This window comes from Anguilla anguilla, chromosome 19 (assembly GCF_013347855.1).
Source record: "Anguilla anguilla isolate fAngAng1 chromosome 19, fAngAng1.pri, whole genome shotgun sequence".
In the NCBI taxonomy this organism is placed as follows: domain Eukaryota; kingdom Metazoa; phylum Chordata; class Actinopteri; order Anguilliformes; family Anguillidae; genus Anguilla; species Anguilla anguilla.
In genome coordinates, this window is record NC_049219.1 from 12,931,825 (window position 1) to 12,945,723 (window position 13,899).

Genomic DNA, 13,899 nt, shown 5'->3' on the forward strand with positions numbered 1-13,899 from the left:
GTCGTGACAGTGAAATTGGGGCGGAGGGGGGGCGGGGGGGGGATTTCTGTCGGGAGCCTGGCGGGAGAGAAAGTTGCTGTGGGTCTGACTGCGTAAGCAGCACAGGGGGAGCTCTGAGGCGGAGCTGGGGAGCTGATCGATTCCTCTGAGCGCGCTCAGACTTCAGGCCCCTCTGCCCGGGCGTCTGCACAGTCTCAGCCAGCTGAGGACAGCTCCTGTCCTGCCCAAAGGAGAGTTTCTCTTTCTGGTGGGAATTACGTCCGGTGGGAGTCAACAAAACGGCTCAGCATTAAGAGAGGCTGCTTGTTCATTACTTGGGTTTTTATAATATATCAGTGATAACCAGGTGATGTCAACAAGTCCTCAAAACCAGTGAGACATGGGCTGGGACTGATTTACTCTGGTTCAGCTGACTATGGATGAGAGTGCAGGAGCATGAACACATTATTATGTATTAATATTACAGCTTTGACGTGTGTTCATTCATTCACTCCTTCATGACATCACACTCTCCAGCTCAGCTTTAATGCCTTTTTTTAAGTCGCTAATGAGCGCGTCGCTGAAGGCTGTTGGGAAGCCCTGGAGAGACGGTGGTTTCCGCCGCTCCGCGCGGCTCAGCTTCCGTGACCGCGGGTCTGCTCACGTGGCGATGTGCTGTAACGTTTGGCTGTTTTTTTTAAATTTTATTTTTTAAATGACGCTGACTGCACTGCTGATCTCACTCTCTTCAAATCTGCCGGTTGGTTGTGCGGTTATCTTCGGGGTGCTCGGGTAGGCTTTGAATGCATGGAGGATGTTTGACAGTGCCCAAACAAGGACGCACGCACATACGTACATACGCGCACACACACACACACCCCCACACGCGCACACGCACACACCCCCACACGCGCACACGCACACACCCCCACACACACACACAGCTGCTTCATCCTGCTCAGACAAAACAAAAGTAAACTGCCACCCTCCCCAGATGCGAGCCGGTTTTGCCGTTAATGGTCGCGTGTGAAGAATGAGTGAGACCCTCTGTTTACGCTGCAGGGAAAACACAGACAGTGTGCAAAAAAAAAAAATAAGTGTGGTTTCACTGGGAGAAGGATGTGCTCGTTCTGACAGAGCGATGCTGCAGTGTGTTTCTTCGGCGGCTCCTAATAAAGATTTCTGTGCCATAATGGCGTCGGGAGGACAAAGCGCGCACTGCCCCCGGCCCTGAGGGTCCAGGTTAAAGTCCTGTTGTGTTTGTCTCCTGCCCGGGAGCGTGCTGTGCGCTTTGAGCCAGGGCCCTCCCGGGTACCGAGGCTCCGCCTTCATTCTGCCTGGGCGTCTGATGATGCAATAGCATGTTTTTTTTTTTTTTTTTTTTTGGTGACTTTCTGACCAATTACCTATATTGGCAGTCAGCTTCCATTAATCACGCTTGGAACGGCTGCAGTGCGGGCAGCCAGCATAGCTCCTGATACACCCGCCCTCTGCCAGGAGTCAGTACAGCACCGGCAACAATACACTCTGATCACTTTGTGTGGATTCACAGGAGTGGAATGCCCGCCCCAGTTACAGCTGGGAGAGGGTGTATCACTTGCAGCTGATTGGCTCTGGCAGTTTGGAAGACTTGTAAGGGGACGGGGGAGAGTGTATACAAAAGGAGCATCCATTTTTTTTTTTTTTTATCTAACCAGAGTAGATGCTATCTTAAATTCTATGGTGTGCTTGAAAACGCACTTCTGAGCTGCTGCCAAATTGCAATAAGACTGAAGTCCTCCAGGACATTATTGTTGTAAAAGTTTTCCCACAATTAGGTGAAATTAGTGACTCACCATCCCTCAAAATGAACATCAAATGTTTTCATCCTCTGCCAAGTTAGTGCAAGAGCTTTTCTCGCCACGTTTTCAATAGCCTTTCTCTTACTCTAACGAAATGTGGGTTTAAAAAAAACAAAACTCAAAAAAAAAAGCCCATTAAGGCCTTAACGTTTATCAGTGGCTTTCAGAGAACTCCGCAGGAGATTCTAATGAGGCAAAAACAGGACAAACTAAGGTCTCAGTGACAACGCGCAGCTGTCTAAACTGGTGAGGTGCAGCTGAAGTTGTTTGCTGGACAGTGGTCTCCAAAAAGGGAAGGATATGGGGTTTCCACATTATATTATGATATTGGGCTATAGTAGCATCTCCTGTGCTTAGCCAAGCTAATGTGTGTGCCTTGTTAATAAGGTAGATTAAGATGTAGATCACCCAGTCATTTATAAATCTCAAAAATAGAATTGAACTGGCATGATTTAAAAAAAAAAAAATCCAATTTAGTCTTTTTTTTTTTTTTTTCCCCCTCGGTCCTCATCACTGGAAAAAAATTCTAGTCTCATGCTTTCTACTTTCTTTTTTTTAATTGAGTTTTGTCTATTTAAATTTGGGCCCCTTTGCTCGGTTTGCTGGAGTAATGCGAAGGCTGTAAAGGTCTGAAAGCAGCAGACGAGCAGCGGACGAGCAGCAGACGAGCAGCCTCATTGTCGTTGCTCCTTCCTCCCGAGCCCATGCCCTGCGCTGTCCTGCTCCTGGCTCTCGCTCGCTCTCCCGGCCAGTAAATAGACCGCTGCTCCCGTTCCCCCCGCACTCCTGCGCAGCAGCGCTCTCAGGCAGGCAGCTCACGTTCCCCTGCTCCTATTTTTAGCCCTTGGTCCCAACTTGCTCACGACACGCGCCCATCGCCCCGTGGCAGCCCTCTTCTGTGCCCGTCTGTGCCCCGCGCCAGGCCAGGGGGAAGGCAGGGGGGCGTTTTGGGGCGCACAGCTGGTCATGGCCCATTAGGGATGCTGCTGGATCGGGGCGTCTGAATCGTGACCGTGACTGCGTCCGCAGCGCAGTTCTGCTGGAGCGGCCGCATCTGCGTAAATCACACCTGTGTCCCTGCTACAGCAGCGACCCACACCTCTGCAGCACAGTCTGTTTAACTGTGCACCCAGAGCGCCCTCTACATCGCCTCTCTCTCTCGGGCTGGAACCCCCCCCCCAACAGCCAGGTCATCTACCCCTTCTGCTAAATGGTCTCTTTCTCTCACTGTCTTTGTCTCTCTGACTCACCTAACCTATAATCAGGCACTGGGGATTGATGCTGACCTTAAGCCTGATTAGGCTGGGTCCACAGGGCTTCCCTGCCATTCACAAAGATGACACAATCTCTGCGGCTGTGTTTCAGCCACTTCCTGCTTTCCTGTGGATGTGCTTCAGCCACTTCCTGCTTTTCCATGGTGATACCTTAGCCACTTCCTGCTTAACACCCCAAGGCCAGAGAGGCTCCACCAAGAGCTTCAGTGCAATGTGATGTGGTACAGACACGGAGGTATTATTATTATTATACCTAATTGCTGTATGAGGGCTTGACATCTGGCAGCACTAGCTTCCCTCAGCTAGTGACCTAAGGTTAAACACTCTGACTCTGAGTTTTGCGAGCGAGCGACAGCGCTCTGGGAATTCCTCTGTTTCTGGCACCCGTGAGCTTCAGAGGGCAGCCAGATGGTGACACATTTCACAAATGGAGCCAGATCGAGTGATCCTGCCATCTAAACAAATGAGCTGCTTCAGCCTGTTCTGGCTGAAATAAGGGGACTCTTCAGTCTGTCTTTTTCGCCGTGACTGCGGTGACGGTCTCCGGCGGGACCGCCTCTCGCGCTCATCAGCGTGAGCGATAACGAGCCCCCGCGTCGCACAGGAAAGAGGAACCTGTCCGGTCACAGCTTTTTTTTTCCCCCCAGCATTCCCACCTCCTGATGAGGCAGTGTCTTTTTGCGTTCCCCGCACCTCGAAGTGTGTCACCACACACCACGACTGAGGCAGCAAACTAAATGAGCGAATACAGCGGACGAGTGCTACTGTTCAGCCCAGTGCATGCTGGGAAACAACAGGTCCACACAGGGTGTTCAGCTTTAGCCCTGAGTTAAGAGAGGCCTAAGGCTATGCTACAAAGCTATAAGTTTGACTAAGTATTCCCTGGCAGCTGACAGGGTGATGTGCATATAGTGAAATGTAAAATCCATCTGGACGGCAACAGGGGCAGGTTAGTGTCTGTTTAGGGGGTGAAGAGGAGGACCCCTGAGCTCCCATGTGAGTGCAGTGAGGTCTTCAGCAAAGAGGTCACGGATATGAACCAATTAGCACCAAATCCATTATAAAAGTGAGCAACACTGGGTGATGCTTTTAGCACCTTAGCACAAATGCTTTCCGGGAAGCCACTTTTAAACCGAGAGCAGATTTACTCTCCTTCACTTTGTTTTTGGGTACATTTTTAAACACCTGTGAGGAGAGATTAAACTTCCCCTTCAGCTTGACAGCGCAATTTAGATAAGGTGAGATCTGCTTTATGGTCTCTTACCCAGAGATAACAAGTGGAGCGGGTTATGACGCATCTGCCTGGTGTTGCTTATGTGTTTTAGGTTATTGTGTTTTCGTTTTTTTTTTGCCTGCTGATAGCGCTATATAAATGCAGTCCATGCTGAAAACTGATGAGGTTTGTTTTGTAAGGTTGGTTTTTGGGCAGTGATAAGCAGATTAGTGCGATAAAGGATACTGGCTGGGTTGAGAGGGTGACCAGGTGAGCAGACTTCGGGGTCCTCCTACCACCACCACAGTGATTGTTACATCAGCATTAGAATGTTCAGTTACTGTAAGAACATTCTGATCACATGTTTGTGACCTCACACCTTGAAGGGTTAAATGGTCACAGTGCTGCAGGCTGCAGGGAGGCAGCGGGAAAGTCAAGAGAGGGAGGTTTGTGTGCGGTACAGATTAACGCTGTGAAATGAGGCCAGGACGGGAGGCGTGTGTGGGCGGCGTGCGGGTGTAATGACTTGCGCCGGCTCGAAACGAGCGGCGACATTGGCGGCGACCTTGGGCCGGTGCTCCCGATTGGCCGTGGCGCTCCGAGGGGCTGGCGTCCCATCATGCACCTGCCTCCCGAAGCAGCGGCGCAGGTGCACACAGGTGTAGCAGGTGCTCATTTAAGCTCATTTACCTCAAAACAAAATCTGTTGAGTCCATTTTTATTGACCTGTAAACTTTAAAGGACTCATGAAAGTCTGTCCCTCGGAGCTCCCAGATGGGAAGAGCAGGACAGTGTGGAGCAGGACTGTCTCACAGCAGAGGGCGCAGGACACGGGGAACATTTACACGTGGGCTACAGGGGCGAGGCTGACTGGCACCCCATGCAGTGAGCTGGCTGAGAGGCTGGGGATTTATTTAAATCAAGCCACAGCAGTGTACCGTGGCTGCATTAGGAACGCTCGCTGCTAAATGTTTCCCTGACAGATCCACTATGTTGTTCTGTACAGGGCAGACTGTGCTGGGGTTTCACGTGCACTCCAGTGGATAGGAACAGCACATAACTGATCGCCTCTCAAGCAGTCACAGAAGTTTTGCTGGCTCTGTGGATTGATTTTTGTGGTTTTCTTTCAGTGACTAGTGACTTTTTTCCCAGTTATCTCTGGCTGATTTGTATCTGACATTATGTCATGAGAATGACATTGACATTGACTGCGATTGGGTTTGGCTCACAGCCCTGTACAGTGGACTCTACTGATCACAGACCTGTTTGGCCAAATGCCAACCCTCCACCTCACCCTCTGTGACATCACAGTCAGTGAGCACGTGGCCCCTTTGAAGCTCAGAACGATCCCTGCGTGTAATGAAATGGCCGTTCCGGTATCTGTGTGGCGAACGCCAGGAGGATGCATTATTATGGAGGACACGCAGCCAGAAGTGAAGTGAAGTATGACAGTGGGGAAGACGCCTCGTCCGTGAAACTTTAGGATGACGAGTGGCTTTGATGCCTGTAATCGACAAGCTGTTATGAACTTCTCACCACTGGCAGCTGTCACTCAAGGGGCTGCCTGCGCAGATAAAGAACAAATCCCCTGACGGATCCTGCTCTGTGCTCACATCCTCTATGAGATGGGGAGAGAGGAGAGAGGGAGAGACAGACAGAAAGGGAAAGAGAGGGAGAGCGGGAGGTGGAGAGAAGGGGTGAGGGAGGGGTGCTGTGGGTAGCCTGGCTGCTGTTTTAAATGTGCAGCGGATGAAAGAGCAGGGAGACGGTGGCTGAAATAAAGTTTCGCTGGAGCGGCTCTTGGTGGAGTCCTGTGGGCTGCCAAAGGAGATCAGCCCTGTTCTCTGTGCGGCCTGGCTCTGCCAGCCGTCCTCTCAGGAGCCTCTCGTTTTGGGTACGACACGGTCCTGCCCCGCCCCCCCCCCCCCCCCCCCCCCCATTCCCCCAGATGGGCAGCACTGCTGCCGTGCGTCTGAACGTTCTGCATTTGCCCGCGTCACCCTGGAGCGCTGTTCCACAGTTGGTGGTGGGTTCGCTCCGAAAAATTGAACGGACATGTTGAACGATTAAATATATTTAACGACTCTACACACAGTACATGCCTGCTTTTAATCCAGAGTGTAGCATGCAAGGAAATGCTCTATTGCTGTAGTTCTATTGGTAATGCCCTTGCAAAACATCGCAATGGATAACTGGCATTAATGGCATATATTTAATGACCTGTAGACTGCAGCATTAGCGTCCTGTGCTCATTACAGACGCCATTACATGCTCCATTGTTCATTAATTAAAAACGGTCTACCTCGGCATTTTCCCGTCTTTGCCTTTCGATATTTTCGGTCTGGACTCAAGTGTGTCTTAATTGAGTCTGTTCTGTGAGCCATCTCTCGTGTGAAACTGTACAAGCCTGAACACAATCAGTCGTGTTACCCCCTTCTTTTTGGGAAATGCTTCAGTGAGAATCCTCCGGGGTTTTGTGTGCTGTTTGAAAAAGGGTGGGCTTGAGGAGCTGGAAGACTTTGTCTTTAGTGGACCCGACCCCCCCGGTGTGAAGGGTGATGTATAGTTTCAATGCTTAATGCTGTCTTATGACGATTCAGACATTGGTAATACTCTTCACTGTACAGTGGACACACACAGGCACACACACACACATGCAGACTTACTCAAGGAGGTCTCAAGTATAGGAACAGAGCTGGTGGAGCAGAAGAGGCTGAAGTTGGCGCGTCAACGTTCTACAGTATATCAACTGAAATATAAATGGCATTGCCAGACATGGTGCACCTTTAAAAAAAAAAAAAAAACATGAATTATAGAAATGGAAGGAAGCTGTCTCCGTGACGATGCCGCACAGCAAGGAGCTTTCTCTGCTAACCATGAGCAGTGTGATCTTGTCCTCTCTGGAGACGCTCATTAACAATTCACCTGTCACCTGCAATATTAAGTGCGCTGGTACTCACCACCTGATGCAGGGGCGCTTTTACTGGTGCTCTGCCTCATGAATATTTTCTTTGCACACTTTTGATATTTCAAAGCAGAATTTAATATCAATCGTTTCCCCACGGCGTTATGAGGCAAAAAAACTGCATGCGGGCTCTTTGTTAGTCTTTTAAACATCTGTGGGAACTGGGTGTCTGAGGGTTTGACAGTTGATGAGCTGTGTTTGTCTGATCCACCCATGATTCTGTAATTGGCTGTTGATGCTGCCATGCTGATGTAATGGTTCAGGTGAGACAGACCTGCATGTTTTATCCACTGTATCACAGGATGTGGACATTTTTGTGATGGCACTGGTTTTTTGAAGGTCAGCCTTGTAAAAAGCATCCCCTCTTGCCTCTCTGAACCGAAGTAAATGGGTTGCATTTAAACTGCACGTTCCAATCAGACATGGGATCTGCTCAGTGCTGGCCAAGGCAAGGACAAGGCTGCAGATTGATTTTATATGGCAGACTGTTTTCATTGTGAATTTGGCATGGTGCAAGTCCCAAATCAGCCTCATAATTGGTGCATAGAGCTTACTACAGCCGTGTCATTGTCTGTGATGCCAGTGGAAATGTAATTGGTGTGTATATAGCCAATGAGCTTTTTGTTTATAATTGAAGGTGAGTTCCTCGGTTATGCTCTCAGTGTTCATTTGACTGTGACATATTTTCATTTTGTTTTTTTACCATTCTTTAATCAGGAAGGTCAGTTCAGAACCAGACTTCATTTGCAATAACAGCTTGGCCAAGGGGCGTAAGAACACAGCACCAGTGTGTGCAGAGAGCGCAGAAAATGATCTATTTCAAATTCACGCACGTGTGTGCATATAGCCAAAGGCACTATATAGTACACTGTGCACATGCTACATGCTAAATGCACAAAGCAGGTGTAATCTTGCAGATGACAGGCGCTCACATTGGAGATAAATTATGGGTATTTGGAATTTTTAAAAATAATTCATTGTGTCTAAGAGATTGATACCTCTGTGCTTTTTTTTGGCTTAGCAGGAGTTTTTTTTTAAGTGAGTCCCAGTCCCAGATGGTTCAATAAACATTTTACCACAAATGCTGCAAGACGCGAACATCTTCTCGAGCGTTTTTTTATTTATTTTTCCGTGGTGCGCTCCCACACATTTCAGCTGACTCACTCAGCACTTTTTTGGACGTGCTGCGAAACATCTGTCAGCTTTAAAGAGAGAGAGCCCGCTCTTAGAATCACCCCTCCAGGATCTCCTAATTACAAGAAGAGCACGTCCACCTGTTTTAAACTTCCTGTTCCCCCCGCTGTTGTTTACGTGCTGGACTGTTTCCAGCAGCCAAGGACGTGGAGACAGCAGCCGGCAACGGCTTCATGTTTTTTTTCCTGCCGTTTGTTTTTGAGGCTTTTTTTTTAAAGTTTTTTTTTTTTTTTTTTTAGGAAGGCACGTGGCTGTGGCTTGCCAAATGTGACCACAACGAGGCAATGCATTTTAATCTAATAAGAGCTTTGGCTCGATCAGAACGCTACAGGTCTGACTCAGGTGGCGAGGCGTTTCTGATGTAATTTCGAGCCAGGCGCAAACTTGCTCTGCCTCAGTGCATTTTCAATTATAGATTTTATTATGTAAAAATGTAAGACGGTTAAGTGTCACCGAACTAGGGTGACCGCCAAGCAATTCTACACATCTACAAGTCTTGTTAGAGCACTGTACATGGGTTTTACACCTGTTTAAAAAATATATATACATTTATTACTTGAAATTTTTCTATGTATAATTGTATTTTCCTAAAATCTGAGCATACAGTATAGCTCATGCCTTTGCTCTTTATTTTATTCAGCCTTTTTTGGTCATCTTTATCTAGGGTGCCTGTGGTTTTGGAGGTCAGTGTAACATGTACTGCAGACTGGCATTATGATGGCAGGGGTCGTTTCACACTTCACATTGCAAATACGACCTTTACTACTTATTGCTTTCTCGTTCTGTTTACGGAAAGTTCTCTGAACAAAAAGGATGTGAACTGAAAATCGCAATATAAAAAACCGAATGGGGAGCATCGTCTCTGGACGCTGCACCACGAGCAAGAAGATGAGGGGCACCCTAAATCACCGGTTGATCACTCGTGAAGAGGCAACAAAATGTAGCATGAAATGAAGTTGGGAGGGAGGAAGAGAGAGAGAAGGGAAGAGTCAGATGAGGGAGGAGGGAAGAAAAGGAGAGTGAGGTGGAGAGAGGGAAGGAGGGACATGGGCACTCCAAAGGAGAGGTATAGATGGCAGTCTGTCCTTCATCCATCAGATTGAATGTTAGTGTAGCCTTCACATCAATCAAAAACCCTCACCTTTCTGTGAATGAATACACATGTGGCTGAACATTTAACCATGTTATCATACTGCCTTCTGTTTTTAATATTTAGTGTGAAATTGCACTGTAGCAAACTTCTGTTCAAAAACCTATTGTACTTATTGTAGCGCCCGGAGACTCTGGTAATTTGTCCTTAATGAGGGAAAAACTCAGGCAATTTGCAGCAGTCCCTGCAAGAAAACATGTTACCCTGTTAGAGTGTTATTAAAACGCTCCTGTGAGGGCTCCCTGAGGAGGAGTATGTTGGAGGAACAGGAAACTTTGTCATTTTTTTAGGCCCTGTGGTGTCCATCCACTTTCATGGCACGTCCACCTGCTTTCCCTAAGGTCCATTTCCAAATGATAATTTACATTTTCCAATAATTTCCAAATGAATTTTAAGCTCCAAATAGATTTTAGGTGGTGTTTTCAGTGTAAAATACAGAAATAATTTTTTCCAAAAAGCATCTCTACATGCCTTTCAAATGTGTGAATCGTCGTCCTGTGGAAAAGGCATCCCAGCTCTTCTAATTATAATAATAAAGACATTCTATAAAAGTGTGATAAATATTACAGGCAATATGTGGCAGGACAGAATCTCAAGGCCCTGGATATCCAAAAGACAGTGAGGTTTTTCATTATCATTTCGTAGGAAAAGATTTTCTTGATCAGAGAGCAGTATATTTCTCACTGATGCCATTTTCTAGACCCTAGACAAATTGTCAGAAGTGTGACTATGCGAGGAAATGCATTTCCTGATTCACAAGAATGTTGTTCTTAAACTGTATATGCATAAAGTGCGGATGCTTTAACGTCTATAGAGTGCTTGCCGCGATCCACTGATCCCTAAAGTCCCAATCCCAGGCGCGCACATACACAGCACATGCATACTAGTGCTCTGATGCACACTGACACACAGCACTCCTAATGCGGAATAAGTGGGCTGATAGCTTTCCAGGCTCTACGTGGCGGTTGCAGTTGGCGCAGTGAGCTGAGGGCGCAGCTCCTTTGCCCCCCGGGGCCACGACCCCGAGCCCACGCTCAGCGCACGTGGGCGGACGGTCTCTGCGCTCTCTGCACGAAAGGGTCTCGACCTTCAGTTCTGAAGGCGTCGTGCTCGTATCCTGGCCCTGTTTGATTTGTGAGTGTGGCTGCTTTGGACTGAAGGGCCCAAATGAGCGGGGACCCCGCACTGCCCCACAGGGGAGGGGGGCGTTCTCATGGCAACAAGTTCATAAAACACGAGGGAGGAAAACTGTTAGGATTATGTAAAAGGCCTCCATAGTGATCTTTGTGGCCTCTGGATTGGCTCGGTTAATGAAGGTACAGTACTGTTGAGTCCAGACCGAGCCCTATAGTTCAGGTTGTGGCTACGCCGTTTATACACTTTGGCAGTGAGTCTGCTGGGTTGGGGCACAGTGTGCTCCATCCCACTGGGATTGGGTGGCTTTAAGTGGGACGAGGTGCACCAGGTTGGCAGCCTAATGGCCGTCAGTTTTGAGTGACACACCTCTCCTCCATTTGGCACTAGTTCCTCTTTCGTACGGCATGTGCTTGTAGTTCGTAAAACAATCATGGCTTGTGGGTGAGCACATCAGAGGTGTGTACATGGCTCCTTGGGTGAGTGTGGTTGGCACTGCGGTGACACAAATCCACAGTGCAGTCGGTTATTAAAAATGCAGAAAAGGAGGAATATATAAAAAAAGTAAGAGAGAAGACAGACACATCGGGCGAAAATGCAGCGTGACTGATTGGAAGACCCCAGGTCTTCACACACACAACAAATCCTGAGCTCTACTATAAACGTGACTCGCATAAAAACAGCGTTCTTGTTTTATTGTGTTTAATCCTGCTAGAGGAGGCTAAACCCCAGCATTCACGGCTTGCCGCAGCGTCCTGTGTGGGGACTAAAAGGAGCCAATCGTGCGTGTGTGTAGAGACGAGTCACCGGTGATCAGTTATGGCATGGTGTCATATCTGCTTAGTCCCCATGCTCTCGCCTGATTGGCCCGCGGAGGTGGCTGATTGGAGAGACTGCGCGGCGGTGGGACTCTGCTTGTGGGCGGAGCCGCAGTGCGATCCGCACCAATCACGCAGGAAACAGGAAACGGGGATCCCTTGTGATGCCCCTTTCCACTGCACCTGGGAAACAGATGATGTCACAGATAGCAACCTGAACCATCTTGAGCGCTGCCTAAAACTTTCCACTCCACCCATCCTGATCACTATGCACTGCTGACTAGTCTGTTTAACATGTGTGGTTGTGTGCCGTGTGCACAATAAATAGCTTCATACTCCAAAATTACCAGCCCAGAAGTGTCATCCGCACTCCATACAAGATTTATGTTGTGTGTGTGTTTTAAAAAAAAATGTATTACATTTTGCAAACTGTGCATAAATTCATATTATATTCTGAAGGACATATGGAGGCATAGTGGGCAACGCGAAGTACAAACTCACCTTGTGGGTATTTACATGTTTGGCAGATTTCAGATATCTTGGCATATATTATAGGTTTCTCATGGACTGCAGTTGCAATGGAAGAGGAGTGGGATTTCTGTGTCTGAAAGACGTGATTATTTAAAGGTGGAGAACAGTGGAGCGAAGAGAAGAGGCCACATCGCGCGCGCGCACACACACACACACACACACACACACACAAGCGTGCACGCACACACACATGCGCACACACAAGCGTGCACACACACACCGGAGCACACTCTCTTCCTTCATAATTGTGTTGGAAAGTAACAGGGTATCAGGGGAGATCACTCCACATAGATTGCCTGGAGTCACCTCCAAACACGGGGTCACTGTGCACCAGGCAAAATGCATTTCTGTCAGTTGATTCAAAAAAGCCGGTGTCACCTGAGTTTTTACGCTCGAAAATAAAATGATTTGCCACGGAGCAGCTCCTGTTGACCGCAATCATTTGGTCAGAACTCAATCAGGGGGGAGGCTATTGCCCAGCACGTGCGTGACACACACACACACACACACACACACACACACACAAACACACACCACTGCTGGTTCCGGCTGCAGCAGCCTTTCAGGCAGAAATCCACTTGCAGTGACTTCAGATGGAGCCCTCAGTGCTGGAGTACAGCAGTGCTGTGAGAAGCCCCCACAGCTCACCTGCCCAGCCTTTTTAACTGCCCCCTGAGCTTTGCTTCCTCACGTGGCAGTTAAGAGCTCCTGAGTTTCATAGCGTCAGTTTACCTGTCGTTTGAACCTGCAGCACTGTTGGGTGTTCGCATAGGCTATGGGTAAGAGAATGCCCTAGGGTCCTTTCCACGCATTTCAGCAAATCGCTTTGAGGCAATACACAGCCTAAAACATGCTGCACAAACATGCAGTGGTTATCTGCAAAAAATAAGCCCCTCTGAGGAAAATCACTTCCGTTGTTTTTTTTTGTTTGTTTTTCTGCCAAAGCTTAACACCAGTGCTGTCCATGATCATTATAATGGTGAGGGTCATGCAGTAATTGTGGCTCGATGGCGTGTTCAAGTAAATGGACACCGGAGAAATTTATTTCCCCCCCCCCCCCCCCCACCAAAATTCAGAATAAATCCAAACTGCTGTGCCGCAGTTGCTGTTGAAATCATATAAACAAAGGCTCAGCCATTAATTACCCCCCTAAAACTGGAGAATAATTTTCTTGAGAGCAGATTCTTTCCGAAGGGGTGTGCTAATCTTTACTTTATAGATTCTCCTCTCCTGCTTGTTGAGGCTCACTTTGGTTAATAAGTTTCTCCTGGGGCCCAGTTTTTTTTTTTTTTTGCCAATTACTCAAGACCAGGATCAGTCACACACCCAGCTGCTGTCATTTAACGCACCGGCGATGATTTAAAGTAAATTGAAATTGAAATTCGGTGCGGCTTGTAATAAACCTACTGTTTGCCAGAGGGAGGAGTCTTTCCCTGCAGAAGAATTGAAATTGTAACATAACTTCAGTTCATAGGGTTGCAGGGTCATCGTTGTTGGCCAGTATTACATTACATTACAGGCATTTAGCAGACGCTCTTATCCAGAGCGACTTACACAACTTTTTACATAGCACTTTACATTGTATCCATTTATACAGCTGGATATATACTGAAGCAATGCAGGTTAAGTACCTTGCTCAAGGGTACAACGGCAGTGTCCTTACCCGGGAATCGAACCTGCGACCTTTCGGTTACAAGCGCAGTTCCTTACCCACTGTGCCACACTCCGTCCTCCGTAAGACATCTGGTGACACACAGTCATCTCCAGTGACTTTTAATGACTAATACTGCCATTGCTCCT

General features: G+C 47.9%; 1 protein-coding gene across 8 annotated transcripts in view; it reads left to right on the plus strand.

Moving 5' to 3' along the window:
• The window catches only part of LOC118219161 (SH3 and multiple ankyrin repeat domains protein 3-like), a 195,274-nt gene that overhangs the window by 55,422 nt on the left and 125,953 nt on the right, over positions 1-13,899 (plus strand). The gene's annotated exons all lie outside the window — the stretch shown is intronic.